This window comes from Condylura cristata, unplaced genomic scaffold (assembly GCF_000260355.1).
Source record: "Condylura cristata isolate star-nosed mole 26May11 unplaced genomic scaffold, ConCri1.0 scaffold00008, whole genome shotgun sequence".
Taxonomy (NCBI): Eukaryota; Metazoa; Chordata; class Mammalia; order Eulipotyphla; family Talpidae; genus Condylura; species Condylura cristata.
Window position 1 is genome coordinate 26,750,927 of NW_004567109.1, and position 19,168 is coordinate 26,770,094.

General features: G+C 40.7%; 1 protein-coding gene across 1 annotated transcript in view; it reads right to left on the reverse strand.

Annotated features, from left to right (window-relative positions):
• The window catches only part of AGBL4 (ATP/GTP binding protein-like 4), an 893,441-nt gene that overhangs the window by 206,436 nt on the left and 667,837 nt on the right, over nt 1-19,168 (reverse strand). The window lies entirely within an intron of this gene.

The following is a 19,168-nucleotide window of genomic DNA, read 5'->3' on the forward strand; positions in this document are numbered from 1 at the left end:
CCGGGCTCCCCCCACTGTTATTGTTCCTGAAAGCACCGCTCTGCCAATCGGCTGCTCTCGCCTGGGCGCGGAAAAGTGAGGAGGGGGGGGCTGCAAGGGGGCGGGGGGCGGATGAGGGGGGTTTGGGAGCGCACTGCCACTCGCAAAGTCAGACCCGAGCAATCACAGCCGGAGCGCGATTCCAGCAGGGAGGGGGAAAAGGCCAGAGATAGAATTGCAGTAATAATAACAATAATAGCATTGCAGGAAAAAGAACGCATTGACTAAACGTCGAGCTGCGGGAAAGATTAAATTGCTTCAGTAGTCGCGCTGCAAAACAAATTGCGTGGCAACAGAACTGCGTTGCAAAGGACAGGGGAGAGCGTGAGAGAATGAATGCAGGGCTGGGGGACAACCTTATTTGTATCCTAAAGTGTAAACTTGAATCTGCCAGTGAGCAGAATTGGTTTCAGATAATTTTTGCCACTTCTCGTACTCGCCTTGCTTGCTTGCTTTCCTCCCACCACCCACTTCTTCTCTTTCCTTATTTATTTATTTATTTTTGCAAAACCGCCAGCTCCCCCTGTGGGGAGGGTCAGTCACCCAGAAAGGTTTCTCTAGGGCTGCCAAACCAGTTTTGACCTGAACTGGGATTTATCTGGGATTTCTAGTTGGACCAGCTGGCTGGGGTGGTGGAGGGTTTGTCAAGGACTGCTCTCAACTAGAGGGAGGGAGGCTTCCTTTTCCCTATAGTTTTCCTCCTTTGAACACCTCTTCACAACATGACTGCCTCTTGGCTAGAACCAATTCGAATGAGGTGGGAGGGTACTCTGAGGAAGGCAAGCCCAAGGCTAGCTGGCATTTCTGGAGTACTCTGAAATGAGTCTCTGGAATAGCAGGCTTTTTTTCTGTGCCTTATGTCATGAGCAAAGGCTTCTGGAAGGGGGATATGGTGGGAGAAGGCTTGCGTTCCCCAAGGCAAACCAAGCACATCAGAGGAAGTGGCTTCTGTGCTCATATAAACCCATTCCCACATCAGAATGTGTGTGTGCACTCTCACATGATGCCTCAGATTGTGTGGGTTTGGTATCCCATAAGACTCCTGACATCTCCATTGTCTACCCCACTCTTGCCAGGGACTCCACGAATTTTGTGTGAAGAATCATAATAAAGTTCACACTCACCCAGTCACCAAGTCATTCATTCTTTTATTCAAGCACCCAGTGTTCACTAGGGGTACACTACATGTCAGATTGTGGGATAGGCACCAGAGAAATGAGCACACAGGATCACTCCTGGGTTCCTTGCAGTGTTAATGCATTAGAACTCGAGTCTCGATTTTGAATTGTGTGCTAAAACTACCTTTATATATGAATAACATACTTTCCCTGTCCTTGTAACCTTATAATATTGTCTGGCAGTATAAAAAAAGAGTAAGAAGTAAGCATGTTCTGGTGAAAAAAGTGTTTTCACAGAGTAATAATGGAGATGGCATATTTTATGAAATGTTTTATTTTTTAAGTAAAATTTTTAATAAGTATAACTTGTAAGAATAAATCCAAAATAAATGCACCAAAATGTTGTTTCTTCATAGCAGTGGTGATTTTGATGTTTCCATATGTATGTATATAGATGTGTATATATATATTTTTCACAATAAGTCGGTATATACTTTATAATCACAGGCATTAAACATTATTTTTAAAAGAGCTTTGTGCTCACACTTCAAATCAGCTATATTAATAATGAATGATGAAGTAGATAAGTCAAAATCCCCAACTTATTTCACTGTGATTTGAGGAGTATGTTATATACTGAATTCCATCAGCACACAACGCTCAGATTCAAAGGTGCAAGTCAGATTATATTTGTATAAACCAAGTCTCTGGTACATATGAAGGAATAGCCAGGCATGACTGCAATCTTTCATGATGCAGACACTGTTCCTACCTTGTCCCACATCCTTGGAAAAAGAGAAGCTACCCTGAGTGGTTCCAATAGGTTTTCTTTTGTGATTATGGGTAAAGAATCATAATTAAAATTCACACTCACCCAGTCACTCATTCTTTTATTCAAGTGACCATTATTCTTTAATCTTGAATTTAACCTTAAATGAGCTTGTAAGAATATATTACTATAGTGACTGAGGACTCATATGTAGCAAGACTTCTGATAAGTCACAAGATGGATCATGTTGGCCATATTTAGTAAAAGTTCATGAAACTGAGCTATGTTTGCAAAATATTTTCAAGTAGTACTGTGGTAAGGCTCCTTTCTGCATTTAAATGAGGGGGATCCAAAAATCCATTACTAGTCTTACCTCTTATCACCTTCCTATATACTGTACAAACTCCCAATACATTAAGCTAGTTGACATTCCCCAAGATAGCATGTTTTATCAGGCCCCAAGCCTTTGTGCTTGCTCTGTCCACATTCTGGGAAATTCTTCCTCCCCAGTGCATTGTGACCTCAACATAAAGACCAGCTCAAATGCCATCTCCTTTGTGAAGCCTTCCCCACCCAGCCATACTCCTCAAATACAGGCAGTCTCTTTTAACTTTTTGTTTCAACACCTTTTCTCTTCTCTCACTAAAATGAGCTCTTTGAGAGAGGATTAAAATACCAAATAAAGGTAAAGCATCCCAGGTTCCTAGCAGAGGGGAATAAAAGTTTATAGAACAAATGTATTTTCAAAAAAATGCAGAAAACATCAACAATAAGCCCCACGGAAGTTTGTTTTTTTTTTTTTTTCTGAAATCTGTCCATCTTTTCAGAGTTGGTGCTGAATCCCAACTCTTGTCTTTCTCACTCCCAGTGACCAAAGGGTAGAACACTGATTCCACACCTTGTAGGACAGACAAATTCATAAGTATATACATATCTCTGTAACCTCTAGTTCCAATAGGTTTTCTTTTGTGATTATGGATAAAAATCATAATTAAAATCTACACTCACCCAGTCACCTAGTTACTCATTCATTTATTAAAGCAACCATTATTCTTTAATTTGAATTCAACCTTAAATGAGCTTGTAAGAATATGTTACTCTGGCGATTGAGGAGTCATATGTAGCAAGACTTCTGATAATTCACAAGATGGATCATGTTGGCCACATTTAGTGAAAGTTCATGAAACTCTGAAATAACTCTAAATAAATCACACACACAAGGCAGCCTACGTCCTTTCCCCATGAATCTAGAAGTAAAAAAAGAACAATGATATGGACACCTAGTTAACATAGACTCAAATACATGTTGCATGTAGGTGTGCAGAATGGATTCCAGAAAAAGAACAACAAACACAAGATTCTCAAAGCAATACTTTTGGAAAGCCTTAGGGCAACAGAAAGGTACACCGAGCTTCTGCTTCTTGTGTGACTCAAGTCAGTATTTTGATGCAGCTTCATTCAAAACCTACTATGTGACTTTTATGCCCACGTGAAAACTGAATGAGTACATCCTTGAGTCAGAGGCCAAGTTCTAGACTTTACACGTACCAGAAACTTCAAGATATTGATGAGTCATTGATTGACTAAAGACAGTTCAGAAGTACACATTTCAGACCTAAAGAGGTGGTTAAAAATGCCAAGTTTAACCAAATCATTGTCAAATCCCCTTTTCAATATCCTTGCCAAATGGTCAGCCAGGATAGTCTTATACAATTCAAATGTCAGGAAGTTTGCAAGCACCCCTTAACTTCTGGATACACTGAGTGTTAGATAGGCCTTTGTTACAAAGAGGTTTTCACTCTCTAGCTTCTATACAAGGTTTACCATCAAGAGTCAGTGTTAGGTCAACCCTTCCAATAGGGGAAACTTGGGATCCTATTTCCTTAGGATCTTATCTGGTTTTTGCCCAGCCATCTTCACTTCCTTTACCTGTCTGTTCTTACAGGAGCTGGTTTCAGTGATATTGTAAGAAAAGTTTTGCAGCTCCTAGATCAGGAGTAGAGCTGAATATCCCCTGTTCTTCTGAGTCCCCAGCACAGAATGGTCAAATCCGGCACAGGATAGGTATTCCTGCACTGGCCTGGGTTCGACTCCTTTTGAAGATGGGCTGATTGGGTTTAAACCTGACTGGCAACATTTAGGTTTTGAAGCTGACATGGATTTGAAAATGAGCCAATCAGGTTTGAAAGGTAGGTACCCCGAAAGGAATGTAAGTCTGGGAAGCCAAATCAATTAAGACTCAGACCTTCACTTCAGAGACTCATTCATTGAGAATTTCACCAGCTGATTGCAGCTTCAAACTGCAGCCTGACAGCTGGTCCCTCAACCTTTGTCCTGCAGTCCACTGCTAGCCTGGGGTGGTGCCTGTAAGAGGTATCTGCAGCTGGCCTGTGCCTGGCATCTCTAAAGCCCTGTGATGTTGTACCTGATCCTCCACATTACCACCCGTTGACTAGAGCTACCCAGTCCATCCTTTATTGCCGCCGCTGATTCTGCCTCAGTAGCACCACCTGTGACTACCTCCAGCTGCCACCAAGAGTTGGGTCCTCCTCCACCACTTTTCATTGTGCTCTCCCAGGTCTGAATCTCAAAGGGTAACCCCATCTTGCACAAGCAGCTTTGGTTTGGACTACTAGACACTGGGAGCGTTATCTGGGGTAGGACCTACAGCTAGCCACTTGTGACCTTAGAAACTCTTCCCTTCTCCCCAGTTTCCTCTTTGTTTATAAACTCTGTCATTTGTTGCACTTTGTTGCATCTTGTGATGTGAGTGCTGGGATACACAGGTAAAGATCCTTAACGTGTGACATCTCCAAATTTGTAGTTTCAATCATCATTGTGACCTCTGCTTTTCCTCCACATGGTATACTGGTACCATTATCTCAGACAATTCCACAATGAGCTCTTCAAATCGGCACTATGAACCCATGCTTGAGTTGAGAACATCCAGAGTTAGAGCAAAGCTGTTTGGCTCTGGGAGCCCCGGAAGGCTGTGGTCCTGTTTGTATTTTGAACAGTCTACTCTGGAAGCAATGAGGGGAGCAGGATTGGAGGGGACGCATGACTAGGGAGGAAGGGGTCTGTGACGAGGCTGATTGTCCTGTCACGGCCCCTTTTTGTGGGCCAAATGCACCTTACCTCTCATCCAAGTCATTTTAATGGAGCAGAAAATGCACACATCTGGGCAGCTTTGCAACTATGTCTCCACTGCGCTTTCCTGTTCAGTTTTGCAGAACCCTGGGTTAATGTCAAGCTCCTTGGGTTTAGCCAGAGGATGCGCGCGTTCAGTGGCAACAGCAGGACTTATGTTTCCTATTACTGCATGGAATTTTCAATGTACTTTGCAAAACTATTTTAAGAAGACCTGGGTTCTGTGAATTTTTAGAGCAATTGGAGCGTGTCTTTTCAACCTCTCTGCTAATGATTGACCACATTTTTTCATGATTTTGCATTTTTATCCTGGGATATTTAACTTTTCAAGTCTTCGCTTTCTTTTTTTTTTTTTTTTTATTGTTCGGAAAAGTAACTTCTTGTACTGTGAGCTCTAGGCTACTGTCTTTTCAAGTTGTTTCAGGTAAGAGATGTTGAATCATCATCAGCAGGATGCTGGGGTCAGTGGTGAGCATGGTCCTGAAGCAGAGGCATCACAAAGCAGAGGCATCAACCTTGTGCATCCATGTGGATTCTTTTTTTTTTTTTTTAAGATTTATTTATTTGTGCATACAGAACTGGGGTACAGGCCAGAAGCTCAGGGGCAGCGAGAGGCTTCACCAGAGACAGAGTGGGGAGCAGAACAGGCAGAGCAACGAAGTACACTGCTGAGGGGAGCAGCGGGCGGGTCAGGAGAGGTCTGCCACGCAATGTGGTCAACTCGGGGCAGATGGGAATCGAACTCATGTAGAAGTGGCTTTAGCCTCTTAGTGCTGTGCTTTAACCCACTGTGCCACCAGGGAGGGCCCCATGTGGATTCTTAATCATGAACACTAACTGAGTCTGGTCTTGAGGGGAAGAAGAGGGCATTAGAGAGGGAGGAGGTTTTACATATTAAGTAAAGCCTCAAAGGCCAGTGAATATTGTTGGAATTAGAGGGAATGCTAATTTGTTCTATAGGATACAGGTTGGACGGTCAAATAAATCCAAGATTGTTTTGGAATAAGACTGGGGGTTAAATCCTGACTTTGTCACACCTTAGCTGTAACTGAGCAAGCAAATTCACTTTCCTGAGCCTAAGTTTTATTACTTGTAAAATGAAGAGAGTACTACCGGTATTGTGAAAATTAGGAGAGGAGTTCATTCTCTCTGTGTATCAGGATTAACTGGGGAACTAAAACAAAACCCCAGGTCTTCCCCAAGATCCTGATTCAATTGGTCTGAGGCTGTAGCTTAGACACTGGTTTGTTATTAATTCCCAGATTATTGCAATATCAGACAAGGCTGACGTTAGGAAGACTTTTAAGTAACATGACAGTCACATTGGGGATGTTCAATATGTCACAGATTTATCAGGGAAATATACAGGGCTCTGAACTGTCTATGCAATCTCTCTGAAGTGCTATTTCTTTATCTGAAAAATGATGTTTCAAGGTGAAGAGAAAATAGTAGATTGTAGTTTTAGACACTGGGTCCAAACACTAGTCCTGGAAGTAAAGCCTATTCTTACTAACAGTGCAGCCAGGAACTAGTTTCTTAATCACCCCGAGTCTTACTTTCACCATAGGAATACTATTCAATACAACTTCAAAGGTTATTTTTAGGGTTTAACGAGCTAATTCATGTAAAATGCTAAGAATGGAGTCTGACACATGGTGAGTCCTTAATAATTTACAACAAACTATTATTTGTTATCATGGTGATTATTATGGTTATTATTATAAGAGTTCTTACTCTCATGCTGAGAGTCAGGTGCCCAATAAATGTTTATTGAATTAATTGCAAAGATAAGCTGAACAACACTGAAAATTATCTAACAAGTGCCCCATAATTCTTCCATTCAAGTGACCTCCCTATTAAACCAAAGCGGAGGTCTATAGTTTACTTATCAAAGATATGCTCAGATCACACATGTTCAAGAGCCTCTGCAATTATAGGCCTTGCCCATATCTGCAGCAAACAATTACAAGATATTGTATCTGGAGCCATTCATTCTTTCAGACTCACTTTGTTGATTACTTTCTTAGAAGAAATGAAATCTTGTATGCATTATATAAAATGTAAAATGGAACAGTGTTTATAACAATCAGCAGTCTTGTGAAGAACATCTTGTCTGGTTCAAATCATGCCAAACACAGTCAAGTTCAACCAATCAGATCTCATTTATGTTATGATTTCCTGTGGGTCACACATGAGAACTGGTGGTCACATGGATGATGTGAATTCAGGCATTTTACTTCAGGAGTGTACACTTTCTATTAATAAAGTAAATGAATTCCCAATGGTGGAACCAAAAGAAGTTTATGAATAGAGAAGATCATTACAAGGGGATGACATTTGAACTGTTTTATAAAAAGAAACAAAAAGCTAGCCTACCGTGTAAGAATGCAACTTGCCTCAATTTTGAATTTCAATTAAGGGTCTACTATTAGTTATAAAAGATGCCACTGGTTTGCCTTATTATTATTATTTTAAAATATTTATATTATTTATTTACTCATACAGGAGCTGGAGTACAAGCCAGAGGTTCAGGAGGGTGAGAAGATTCACTAGAGAGAGAGTGGGGAGCAGAACAGGCAGACTGACTGAAAGACACTACTGAGGGGAGCAGCGGGTGGGACAGGAGAGGTCTGCTGTGCTATGTGAGTCAGCTCCATGGCCTGGGATGGAATGGGGTGCTGCAGTGGCTGCCAGTAGCTCCACAGTCCTGCAACTTAATCCCCTGCACCACCAGGAAGGTCCTGGCTTCCCATCTTAAATTAACTCATTATGTTATTTTTAAAATAAAATCTCATTTTCTCAGGAAAGTTCTTTTTAACTTGCTCTTTCCAAATCTCTTTGCAGATGAGTTGAGGTCTCCATTACATATTCCTCAGCTCCTTATATTATTCGTCATGGAGTTGATCATACAGATTATACATATATATGTTAAATATTTATATGCCTTTTTGTATATATTACACACTTATGTATACTTATTGTAATGTATATGTGTATACACAATGTATACACACAAAGTGTATTTATTCTATCACTGTCTGAAAGCTCCACTAGAAAAGGAATTGTTTTCTTCACTATTGTATCTTCACACATGGTCTACTACATAGGAGGCCCTAAATGCACACTTGTTGAATAAGTATGTCTTAAACACAGGCACTGGAGGAGAGAAAAGCTCCCAAAGATAAGGAGGAAATAAGGATGAAGACCCTTAGTCTTTTCCTTTAAGTCTCACCTTCCTCCTTTGAATATCTGTTTTTTGACCCCCATTTGTCATGCCTGTCTCCCAAAGAACAATAAAAGTCCCTATCCTAGTTTTTTCCTTAGTACCACTAGACAGGTTGACATTTTCAACTTGTTTGTCTAAATATGAAGACAGAAAAAGATGGAAATAATTACAGAAAAATGCATCCAGCAGAAAATAGTCAGGTTGACAACCATACACAGTTGACATCCACTAATACCAACTAACACAGCTCATCAGCCTCCCAGGAAACAAGGTGGTGATTCCACTTCCTCTTACAAGGTCAGATTTCCTTCTTACCCTTTTGTTACCTGGAAGTCAGACTCTCCCCTATTTTATTCATATGACTGCTGTCTTATCCAGGTCTTCTTGGCATTCCAACATTATTTGGCAGGTAACAGTGCATCCTTCCTGCAAAGACCACATGCTAGTTGTCTGATTACTATCTTGTCTCTGCCCATCTCAAACATCCTGTGGTTAGACATGTCTGTTCTTCACGGGTTGTCTTTAAGACCAGAGGACAAACCACATTGTCACTGAGAGGAATCTGTTTGAAAACTCTGGGCTACCATTCTGTGTCAGAGGCACAACAGTTTACATTCATTAAGAGGATTAAGTCATCTCAGAAACAAACCATGAACAGCTCTGATTTTCTTAAGAGTGTCTCCTCACCATACCCTAACCACATTATGCTGGTCCTTAAGTAATAGTCTCCTTATTCTAGAGACTCTGACTTTCTTCAACATTCTGAGATTTTTAACTAGGTTTTCTAGTAGATTCCTACAGTCTGATATCCTCTGTTGATGACCAGGGAGTGGAACTTGTAGAGAGTCACCAGTTATCTCATGGTCTGGGCATTTGTGATGGTTTTCTTGGACTCTGTAGAATCAAAACTTGCTACCCCCCATTTCCTATCATTCATACCTTCATTATCATGGAAAAGAAATGACAAGATTAGAGGGAACAGATTATCAGGGAGACAGTATTTTTCTGAAGCAGAGGATGGACAAGAGCAAGGCATTCAAGGGCATGTGAGACTCTGGACAAAGTGGCCACTGAGAAATTTAACTCTACCAAGAGGCAGAGTAGAATACAGGCCAGGACCCAACCTCCAACCTGATACTACTACCAGCCACACTGTGAGGCCATGAAATTGTCTCTGATCACTGATTTCTGTCTCTGAGGTTGATTTGGAGAGAGGCCATAGGACAGAAGAGGTTATGAAGCAATATGAAAAAATAAAAAAATGCACAGTTTTGAACTCAGATTTATTATTGCTACATCATCAAGGTGCTGTGGGAGTGAGCAAATCTCTACCTCAGATTTTCTGTCAGATAGAGCTTTATAAGGTTGTCATGGCACCTCACAGACTATGCATGTGAAGTGTCTATTAGGCACAATACCTCACACAGTTAAGTTCTTAAAACTACCAGTTGTCCTTTTTATGCTCATCTTCTGAGAGAGCCTCTGTTACCTTTTTATTTTGGGAGATCACATGGTACTGACAAGGATGAATCTTCAGAAGCCAGCTATTTGGGGGTGAAATATCTTCCTACTTCTCCCCAGCAGCTGGTTATTCCTATAGAGTTGCCATCTACTGCCCTTTCCTGACCATCACTGGGGCAACATGCTTTGTTAAAGAAAGTTGGGGCTTAGTAAGAGCAGTACTTTTATGAAGTTTTGGGGCTTATGCCGAATGTAGGATTTTATTGTCTGCTCTTAAAATCATGTTCATATTTTGTATATTTAAAACATGCCTTTACAATTGTGAAATACAATGTTTTCAATAAAAAAAGATGAATTATGTTATGCTTTTCTGTTCCTATTTCTGGGCTCTTTTTTTTCCTCTTCTTGTATGAATTTTTCCATGATGCCCTGCCTTATGTCTTAACTCATTTGGGACACTAGCTATGAAAATTTAGGCAAGATTTTTAACTCCTATAAGACTCACTTACTAATTAACTCATATATTAATAAAGTATTTTGAGGGATTATTACATGTTATATATGCTTTTGAGATATAGTGGAGAATCAGACAGATTGAGTTTTCTTAGCTATGAAACAGGGAAGACTAAATCTAATCTCTCAGGATTGGTGAGAGGAGTAAATGAGATAATATGTGTAAATGAGAGAATGAGGCAAAGTAGAGGACTAAAATTTATTGAGCTTCTAACTCTGTCTCAGGGAATGATAGGTGCTTCATATGCAATCCCATAATAATCTTGGAAAGTAATTGCTATTAACCTTGTTTTACAGTTACACCAACAGAAGTTCAGAGAAGGAAAGTGAGGACCCACATATTCAAACTTGGTCCAAGTCCAAGCAGTTCACCCCCTGCCACATTGCTTTCAGTATTCCTCGGCATCATAAGCCAGCAGATTTAACTTCAGAAATAGAACATGCAAAGAGTTATCAATAACTCCATGTCACCAGAGGAAGGACTCTGTGGTCCGCTGGCAGTCAGGCTCTCCAGCTATGGAGACTGGGGCATGGACACTTGGCAAGATGGGCTCTCTTTGCCTAACTCAACCCGTCTCTGCTATGGCGACCTTTGAAAATGAAATATTGAAAACTCTCTCTGTCTCTTACTGCACCAGGTGGAGACAGATTTCAACTGCATAAATAAGGTACATTTGTCCACTTTCAATGTTCATTGTTCAAGGAAGAAAGAGCCTGTCAAGAAATGTTTACTTAGCTCCTGCACACTTCCAAGAAGCTGAAGGCAGAGTAGGAAGTGAAGTGACTACACTCATAGCAGCAAGGGGCTGAAAACTGCCATCAGCTATATAAGCTGGACCTTTGTACTCTACCTTCTTCCCTCTCTCTGTTTGGACAGCTCACAGTAAGAACACACAACAGATTTGCCAGCATGAGAGCCAGACAAGCACTGTCCACATGGTTTTCATTTGTTGAGTAAATCCTTATCTTTGGTATTAAGAAAAGGAAGGTCCACCCCAGAGATTGCTTGTTGCCACTGAGAAAACTTGTGAGGGTTACCAGAATACAATCATGCCTTGCATGCAAAAAAGGGAAAAGAAAAAGTCTTTTCCTTGGCACAGAGAAATTTCATCTTGAAGGTTCTTTTTTTTCCCCCTTTTCTTTGGCAATGTAACCAACACCTTAAAATAGAGTTACAAAACGGAAACAGATTCTATAGGAGCAGGAAACCAAGAATAGTGAATTCTGAGAACTTATTATCACAAACCTCTCATTCTAGAGATGAAGAAACTGAGGACAGAAGGATAATTTACCCAAGGTCAGAGTTTTCTTTGACCAAATCTATACTGGAACCTCAGCTTATATCCCATGGTACTGATATAATTAAATGAGAGAGCCTACAGACAGGACCCAGTACAGATAGTTACACACAGTAAACACTGATGTATGTAACACATTAAAAGATTTAGAAATCACAGTCAATAGCTCAAAACAATCTCTGGGTCATCTTCTCTGTGCCATACATTGTATGGCACAAAAAATGGAATAGGGACAAAAAATGGAACTTACGCTGCAAGAAATAATTTTTTTCATGGGTGTTATGAGTTGAATTGTGTCATTCTAGAAGCTATGTTAAATACTGAACTCTAGTACTTGTTAATGTGATCTTATTTGAAAATGGGCTAAGTTATAGGAAGAGAACTATGCCATGTGCAGACAGAGATATGTAGATATAATGCCATGTGACTTTAGAAGCAGAGATTGGAGTAATGCAACTGTAAGCTGAGGAATACCAAAAGCTCAATGCCACACCAGAAACTAGGAAAAAGCATAGGACTCTACCCAGATGCATACAACTGAAAATGCCATGGTTATAACAGAAGAAGTAGAATAGTATGTTACTGAGTGGCCTGCCCAAACCAGTTACATTTATTCTATTATACAATCTTGATTACACTAGGGTGGCTTCTTGCGGACCTACATGCTAATGAAGGACTGTCCACTTGTACACTTTGTTCGTTCAGGAAACAGACAGCCTGTGTCCGCCTGAGGAAGGTGAGAAGGCTTCCTGGAGAGAGGAGTTGGAGAGGATGACTAGAAGCTCAGCAGGCATGAGAAGGGAGGGAGAGAAAACACCGTTTAGGCTAGAGAAGCCAATGAGTGTAAAAGTTGAGAAGTGCAGGGTAGTTTTCGAATTTTCAGGGATCTACAAATATTAAGCTCGGCTACATCACCATGCTGACATTTATCTGCCTTCTAGACTTTCTTCTCCACCTTTATAACCCAAGACACCTCCTACTCAAAATGTCCAAAATCGAACTAGACCTTTCATTCTATTCCTACCCACCATTCTTCCTAGCTGTCCTCCTCCTCTTCTGGTTTGATGAATGGCCTTCTACCCACCCTGCCAGCCTAGCTGGACGTCTCAGAGTGCCTGTATACTCAACACTTGGAAATTGACTTCCTTTTCATCTCTGATTTACACAATCGCTGCGGAGCTTTACTATCCCTGGTTCTGATAGATTCTCACTTGGCAAAAGCTTCCAGCTCTCCAGCTGTGTCCCTCGGCCATATTTCTTCCAGCCAATTCTCTCTGCCAGATAATTAATGATCTGTAAACAAATGTTTAATTGCACCGGGGAGCACATATTTAAAGAAACTTTGTGATCAAGCAAATGATCGTTATTATAACATGAAGAACATTTCTTTCTCAAACTTTCCCCCATACCCTTAATTTATCATTTAGTCTAGATTTTCATTTCACATATTAAATCTAAGTTCTTTGACAACAGGATCCCAACACATAAGCATAAAGCGCTGCCCAGGGCACAGATGGTATTACTCTGAGGTTCAACCAGGTCATGTGTTTTTCTCTAAGTCCAGCCCCTTTTGCCTTCAGAATCAAACTTGGGAGGGAGAAAATGCTGGCTCCTGTCAAGAGGAATTGTGGATTTATTAAGAATAATGTAAGCCGGACACATCTATTTGTGGCCTCTCATTCTATTCTTCACAAGCCATGAATTTATGTCCATTGCATGGCAAGAAAGTTAAGCACCTTGTCCAAATAAGTGACAACTTATAAAAGGGGATCAAACTGGCATCAAAGGATGGCAGAATTAAATATAATGAGACATTTGTCTCTAAGTACACACTTTCAAGCTGTTTTGGCTATCTAAGTCAGCTCTCTTGCCTTTACAAAGTGAATACAAAGTCATCACTCAGCAAATATGCCTTCTGCTCAGTCACGCTGATTCTCCAAGAGTGGACGGGCAAGAAGCCACAGTGGGACTGTCTCTGTTTGCTGCTGCCTTGGGGGCACAAGTGCTGGAGCCAGAGTAGGTGCTGCTGTGGGAGGGGGCCACAACAGCCACACAGGCCTGTCAGAAAAGAAGCTCCTCGGCTCAGATCTGAAATGAGGCCTCCTCTAGGGAGCTCAGAAAGGTAGTTTTGTACGGTTCTTAATAGCTCAGCAGTTCCAGAAAGAGGAAGCACAACGACATTTTTAGAATAGTTAGTAGAGTCCGGAGGGACCCAGGTACTGTACCCACAGAAACTCTCCCCCTGCTCATTTGTTTCAGAAAACACTTGTCTGAAACAAGCACCTGCTCTGTGCCAGGCCCCATGTTCTCTCCTGGATCTGCAGCCTCTCTCCCTTGTGGACACTCTCTCCTCTCTGCACTGATATATGCCCCAGCCTTCCCTCCCTACCACCCCTAAACATCATAGCCACCATGTGGCTCATTCGGCTGTACCCTTAGTCACTTCTTCTCTTCTCTGGTTCACAAGCAAAACTTTAGGAAAGACAGTGCAGTATACCCTCATTATCAGCGTTCACTCACCTCCTGTTCAATCCTCAGCCTGGGCTTTGCCTGGACTGAACCTGATCACAAGGAGGTTACCAATGATGAGCTGAATTTAAACACGCATTCCTTTATTTGGTCTCCGCAGCATTCACACTGTTGACCTTGCCTTCTTCCAGAAATATTTCTATCCTTGACTTTAGTAGTTTTGATTTGCCTTTCCATCTCTTCACTAATCCTCAGTCAGTGGCAAGTTCCTCTTCTTTGACTTTTGGATACCGGTATGCCTCTGAATTTTGCCCTAGGTTTACTGACCTTCTTGTTCTTGTATTCACACACATTGTGCAGCTTTCTCTCCTGAGCTCTAAAACATATGCAGACAGCTGCTTACTAAACATTTGGACATTGAGGTCTAAATGGCATCTCAAATATTCCAAACCCATTTCTTCAAACCCTTCTTCTTCAGCATGTTTCTTATATGTTTCTTTCTTTGGTAAGGAGCAAACCATCTACCCAGTGTTTGGATTAGAAAGCTGGGAGTCTTTCTTCCTGTCTTCTCATCTCTCCCTCAGTGGTTCCTACTGATTCTGCTTCATTAAATAGCTCTCAGATTTCCCTTATCAACTATATCTTGCTTTAATTTTTATTTCTCTTCTCTCAATCTTACTCCTTCTCAGTGTATCCTCCAAATGAGAGTGATCTCCCTTAAAGGCAAATCTAATCATGTTATCCTTTGATAAGACTTTCCAAAGACTTCTTATCTATCTTTACAGAAAGTCTCTTATGATTTAAAACCTGCATGGTCTATGCCCTACCAAAAATCTGGATTCAACTCATGCTACATATGCCTTCATTCTCATTGCTTCAGCCAAACAAGCTCTTCTCTGGTTCTCCTCCTCTCTCTTTTAAATTAAATACTTTTGGTGGCCTCCCAGTGGTGCAGGAGTTAAAGTATCAGTGCTATCAAGCTATTGCCAACTACTGTGGCATGAGTTTGATCTCTTGCCAGGGAGGTGACCCACATGGTGCAGCAGACTTCTCCTGTCTCACTTGCTGCTCCCTTCAGCAGTGTATTTCAGTAGATCTGTCTGTTCTGCTCCCCACTCTGTCTCTGGTGCACCTTCTCACACTCTTGCACCTCTAGCCTAGACCCCAGCTCTTACAGGCATAAATGAATAAATCTTTAAAAAATATTAAAAAAAATAATATTGTAGTTTATACATGAAAGCTGACAAGAGAATTAATGGATCCTGAAAGGTAATTGTGTAGCTCTAATGGTAATTAGAGTTATTGTGACAACCTCTTTGTAGTACATACATATATCAGATCATTATGTTGTATACTTGAAACCAATATAACATTATATATTTTAATTACACTACAATGAAAAGTATTTAATTAGACTTTTAAAATTTTACTTATACATACCAGAGCTGGGGTATAGGCCAGAGGTGCAAGAGGGTGAGACGATTCAACAGAGACAGTGGGGAGCAGTACACCTAGATCTACTGAAATATACTGCGGAGAGGAGCAGCGGGTGAGACAGGAGAGGTCTGCTGTGCCATGTGGGCTAGCTCCTTGACCTGGGATTGAACTCAGGCTGTAGTGGCTAGTAATAGCTTGATCGTGCTGAGACTTAACCCCTAGTGCCACCAGGGAGGTCCTTACACTATGATATTATTGACTAGCATTGTATACTCTGCTGTACATTATATCCCTGTGACTTAGTTAATATTTTATCTTGAGACAATTATAGACTCAAAGTTGTACAAAAACTGCTAGCGAGATCTTATATACCTTTCACCCAGTTTCCCCATTTTGCATACTACAGAGCAACATTACACCCATAAAACTTACACTGATACAATCCGTTGACTCATTCATATTTTATCAGTTATACATGTAATCATTTGTGTGTGCGTGCATTTAATTTTATTTAATTTTATCACATATGTAGATTCAGTGACTCCCCACTACAGTTAAGTTCTAGAACAGCCCCATCACAAGGATCAAACTGGCCACTGGGTTCTTCAGTGGACCAATGCTCTTACTTCCAGGTTTGTATACTGTTTTCTCTACTTATAATATGTCTTTCCCAAATTCTTCATTTGTTCACCTACAATTTATTTTTAGGCCTCAACTTAAAACTCAATTCTTTAAAAAGATTCTCTGATTCCACACTTAGTTAGGACCCTTGCTTTCTGTATCATACACTTCTTCTCAATAATTACACCTGTGTTCTCATCCCTTGATAGATAATAATATGCATTAAGGCAGAGGATTATGTAGCTTGTTCAGTTCTATATCTCTAAAACCTCAGAGTACCTGAAACAGGAAGCCTTAAATTATAATGGACATGGTTAATGGCATTATGGAAGTTCATGAGTGAGGTGGCTCTCCCTCCCTGTAGGAGCTCCCAGTTACGGAAAAGGCAACTCAAATATGTGAACAAATGCCATCGTAGAGGAAATTTCTCAAAGTCGTGAGGACCCAAAGTATACATTTTCCTCCCAGCTTCCAGATAAACAGAATTAGACTTCAAGCACCAGAAGAGTCCTTGAGTACACATGCTCATGTGCCCAGAACCCTTCAGCACAGTTTAGCAAGTGAGCTAATTGAAGCAGACACTGGTAATGAGCCCAAAGTCCCAACTTCAAAACCTCTTATGGACAATAACCATATAAGGTTAGCTGCATAGCCATAACTGAGCTGCCTAGACCCCAGCTCTTATAGGCATAAATGAATAAATCTTTTAAAAAATATTTTAGCTGCATAGCCATAACTGAGCAGTAATCTTGTTCACAGACTAGATCCTGACACCAGCCTCATAAACCCTGATCTTGGCTTAGATCCTGAGACTATTCTACCACATGTTAAATACAGCATCTTCCATAAAAAGCAGAGGTAAAGTAATAACAAACCTTCATGGCAAACTACTCTGACACAAGGAATATGTCCTCCTAGGGAGTCAATGATATAAACATCCATTTCACAGAAATAGATATTAGAACTATTGAGTCTTGAGAAGTTAGGACTAACTGTGCCTGGTTAGAAGGGTCATGCATAGTGAAAGAAACAAGCATTTAAATGAAAAGATACCTTACTGAATGGGGAAAAATATTTGCATATCATACATCCCACAAGGTGCTAATATCTAAGATCTACAAAGAACTCATATAACTCAGTAAAAAAAAAAAAACAAATAACCCAATCACCACTGGGCAAAAGAGGTCTAGACACACAGATGGCCAACTAGCTCATGAAAAAATGCTCATCATCACTTATCATCAGGGAAATTAAAATCAAAACTACAATGTGATACCAAGTCACACCTGTAAGAACGGTCCATATCAAAAAGAACAGACACAACAAGCATTGGCAAGGAAGCAGAGAAAGACATTTACAACATTTACTGTGAAATGTAGACTGCTCCAACCCTATGGAAAGCAGTTTTGAGGTTTCTCAAACTATTGAAAATAGATCTCTCATATGATCCAGCAATTCCACTCATAGGCGGCTACCCAAAGAATGCAAAACCACAAATTAAGGGCTATATGTACCTGTTTGTTCACTGCAACGCTATTTACAATAGCCAAATTATGGAAATAACTTAATTGTCCAACCACAGATGAGTAGATTAAGAAGATGTGGTGCTTACATGCGATGGAATATTGCTTAGCTGCAAAGAAAAATGATGAAATCTTACCATCTATGATAACATGGTTGGATCAAGAGCCGTTAGGCTAAGCAAGTAAGTCAGAAGGAGAAAGATAAATACCAGAGGGAATCACTCATATGTGGAATACAAAGAACAGAAAAAACAAAGGAACAGATCAAACTAAACCCAAATTAATCCTGAAATCTGAACTGTAGAATTGTGATATCGTCACAGGGTTTGTGAGTAGAAATGTAGACTGTCCCAACCTCCATAGAAAGCAGTTTGGAGGTTTCTCAAAATATTGAAACAAGATCATCGTATGATCCAGCAATTCTACTCATGGGTGGCTGAAGAATGGCTCACAGGATTTGTGAGGATATCATAGAGAGGAGCACTGGAGGTGAGGAGCGACAGAGGAGGCCCAACAGCTATGCTGAAGGATTATGGGTGTTTGATGGAGTGTGTGGTATGAAAACATACATCTGAAGAGTTGTGAGTCTATATCTCTACATAATATACGCGTTAGATATCTCACTAAATTTAAACAATTTAAGAAAAAGTTCCTAAAGCCCTTAAAGGCATTATACCCTTTATAAGATCTTCTATAGCACAGAGGATGGTAATTTAGTTCGCTCTACACATGAGTGCAAGCATTACTATTTCATATCTAGTTTTTTATCCCCAGTTGCCATTTTTGAAGCACCCCTAATTAATTTTACCAAAACCTAACTCTTTTTGACTCAGAATCATCAGACTAAAGATTCTTACCTCCTTCCCCTCACCCCCAGTCTCTAGCTGGCCTTCTGCAATAGATATTCATGTCCTACCAGCCAGAGTGATCTATTTAAAGCACAAAATACTGACCCATTTATTTACTTAGACCCCTTAAGGTGGCCCCACACCACCTTCAGGATGGAGTCCAGGTTCCTTAATCTCTACATTCAGACCCCTGCTCCAGCCTGCTCTTACCTTTGCCTCTCCTCATCTCCCACTTTACTGAGCACACCCAGCTGCCATGTACTTGTGTTGAAGCTGTGCCCTTTACTGGAATGGATTTCTCACCAAGCAAAGATTGGTAAACACTTTCTTAACTTTCAAGATCCACCTTGGCCTTATATCTTCCAGGGAACCTTCCCAGAACTATTAGGCTAGATGACTGCTCCCTCACCCTGCCTCCTCACATCACTTAGAATATTCCATTGCAATAGCTTATTGATGTGCTTGCATCTCCAGCAGTCTGGGCTCCTGGAGAACAGTAAGTGTGTCTTAATCATTTTTCTAACTTCAGTGCTCACCACAGGATCTAGCATACCGGGAGCTCTTTCTTAGTGAATTTTGATGGAAAAGGATTAACATTCACTGAAAGTTAACTGTGTATGCCAGGGCAGCTGAGTGTTTTGTAGATACTGAGTCACTTTCTCCTAGTAACACTGGAACCACATATCACTCTAAACA